Below are 2,930 nucleotides of genomic sequence, written 5' to 3' on the forward strand. Positions count from 1 at the left end.
GTGAATTGTGTAAGACTGATGAATCACAGACCTGTACCCCTGAAACAAGTAATAGATGTTAATAAAAAGAAAAAACCCCACGAGTTTTGCAATTGGCTGTCTGCCACGGGCTGTCGGGCCGTCGCCTTCGACATGGAAGCACTTCTTCTATAATCTGGAGCACAGAACCCGGAAGGAGGCCTTTCCAGCCCGACCACGTGAGCAGCACAGCCTCTGATGAACAGGTGGGCCCCTGCTGTGATGGGGGCGCGGATCGGGGGCTGCTGCCCTGGGGGAGCCCCGGTCCAGCCCGGGGAGCCCCCATTCTGTCACACGCCTCCTTCGGTCAGTTTCAAGCTGTGGGGGCAGCCTTCCCTTTTATTCTCAGGGGAGTCTTACTTAGCGTCACTTTTGACGCATACCCAGCCGAAAGCAACATCCGTGTGTGAGATGTCTGCGCTCGCGAGAAGTTTCACTCCACCCAAGGGCAGCGGGCGTGTTCTGCTTTTGAATCGCCCGGAGACAGTTCCTGTGCCAGCTGAACGACGTGCACGAGGAGCTTTGCAAGCCTGGCATCCTCCGGGCCAGGGCACCTCTACATTTCTAAGGAAACCAGTGACCACGTGATTCGGGCGCATCTTCCGCGAGTGAAGGTGCAAGAGTTTCCTCTGGGCTCTGGCGCCCTCCCCCGCCCCCCACGGGCTCAGCCGGCTGTCCCCCCACTGCCCAGCCTCCCACTTCACTTCCCTGCCCAGCGCCCCTTGAGGCCTCTGCCATCCCCCTACCCCTGGCCCCCAGGTTCTGCTCTGGCCAGCTTGAGCCCCACCCTGCCTGCGTCTGCAAGCTCAGCACCCCATCGTCACCCACCTGCTCTCGCCAAGCGGCCTTCTCTCTGTCATGTCTGCCCTGTTACCTCCGTACACCCCACACCTGACACGAAAGCAGGTGTAGACGAGGCTCTGGAAACATGGGGGGATAATGGATGGATGGATGAAGGAGCCCAGGCCAGATCCCTGGTCCACCATCCCCCACACACATATGGGGAAGCAGCCTGTTTTCTGTGATACCCTTTCTGCCCCCAACCCCCTACCCTCACCCCCACCCACCATAGTAAGGTCTGGGGTGCACTGGGCAGGGTTCCATCTGAATTTGCATGAGAAGAGGGGCTCAAGGGGGCCCCCACCGAGGTCACCCAGAGGAGGGCAGCATAATGTCTCATTTTCCAGAAGACGCCAGAGGGTTCTGGGGCTTGCACAACCTCACAATGGCAAACTTCCCTTGCTCATGCACACCCCGAGCAGGGTGCAGGGCCTGGTACCCCCAGGACAGTGAGGGGGGCCCTGTCCAACTGCAAGGTCCTTTAAACACATACTAGTCGGCATTTTAAAAGAATGAGCTGCTTCACTTTAAGTCCCTGAAAGTCCCAGCGCTGCACGGGGCCTGGGTCTCCCTTAACTGTAAAATGAGGCTGGGGGCTCTGAAGGTCCCCAGAGCCCCGTAGCAGAGTTTCCTGTTCTTTGGAGATGTGGGGCCAGAGGAGCCTGACTTCCGTGGATCTGTGCACCTGGTGGAGTCTCGGAGGCGGTGGGGCTTCGGGGGGTGGCGGGGGCAGGCAGGGAAGCCTCCGGTGGAGGAGGTGGGCCCGGCGGGACCTGGGGTGGGGGCTCTCTGCTCACCCTGGTTCAGCCTTTCCCCAGCAGACTTCCCACACAGGGCTTGGGGCGAGCGGGAGCCTCACGGATGTTGGGGGTCGGTTTTTGGATGTAAATCTTTTACCCAGGAGAGCTGGGGGGGCATCCCCAAGTCTCCCATCTAACGAGATGACTTTGCCTCCACCTGGCAGTGAGGAAGCTTGACATCAGGTTTGTCTTTAACTTGATGTGGCTTTTCCTCTGCCTCCGTTTCTCCATTTTAGGACGATGCTGATGAAAACTCAGACAGGCCCTTTACGGACACATATACCGACTCTGCTCTGTGTTCAAGCAAGAAACCCAGTCCTGGGGGATTTGGAATATGCTCTTGCTAACATTGCCCCAATTCCCAAGGACCACCCCCAGGCCACTACAAATATATAGGTATATAATATATATAACAGGAAGGGCATTTCCCCCCAGTTATAAAAGTAACGCTTGCTGAAACTCCCCAGAGCAGGTGGAAGCACACAGGGCTCGCCCTGCCTGAGGACCTGGCACTTACCCCTCATCACACTCCTTTTTCCAGGCTCGCTGCGGGCAGATCCACATACATGCAGATGGAGTCGGAGAGCAAGCGCCGTCTGTGGCTGCCTCCCACCAGCATCCCGCTCTGGGGGTTCTTCCGTGTCCTGTGTCCGCCAGGCACTGCCCTTCTAGTGGCCATGTGGCGTCTGCTGGGGGTCACCCTTTCCCGGGAGCTCACTGTCACAACCGGGAGGAGGAGGCTGTGGGTACCCATCTTTGGCCTCTCCTTGGGTTATTTGCTTATAACAAATTCCTAAGCCTGGAGTTTATGGGTAGAGGGCACAGGCCCTTTAAAGACCTGTAATATCTAGTGCTGTCCCTCCCAGAAGAATGACCAAACCTTGTGCCCTCCAACCCCCCACCTCACCAGCGCTGGCTTCCAAGGCTATATTCACCTTTTCCCGGTGCTGGGGAACAGGGGGCATTTCCTGTCACTTCAGTTTAATCTTTAAAATGGTTGGAGAGGTTAAACGTCCTTCTGGAAATTCCTGCCTCCCCTTGCACTGCCTTGGTTATAGTAGGAGTCTTTCCTTCTACGCAGGGGGTCCTGCCTTCCCTGGGAATGCAGGGAGGGCTAAGACCTCTGTACCTGTCACACTGGGTTTCCCTGGGCACCCTGACTCTGTGGTCCTCGAGGCTCAGAGCAGAGCACAGGGCCGGGATTTGATTCTAAGAGCTGCCACCTCTCTGAGTGCCCATCCCTTCTCATCCCATCCCATCCCATCCCATCCC

This window comes from Leptonychotes weddellii, chromosome 3 (assembly GCF_054177405.1).
Source record: "Leptonychotes weddellii isolate Sample4059 chromosome 3, ASM5417740v2, whole genome shotgun sequence".
In the NCBI taxonomy this organism is placed as follows: Eukaryota; Metazoa; Chordata; class Mammalia; order Carnivora; family Phocidae; genus Leptonychotes; species Leptonychotes weddellii.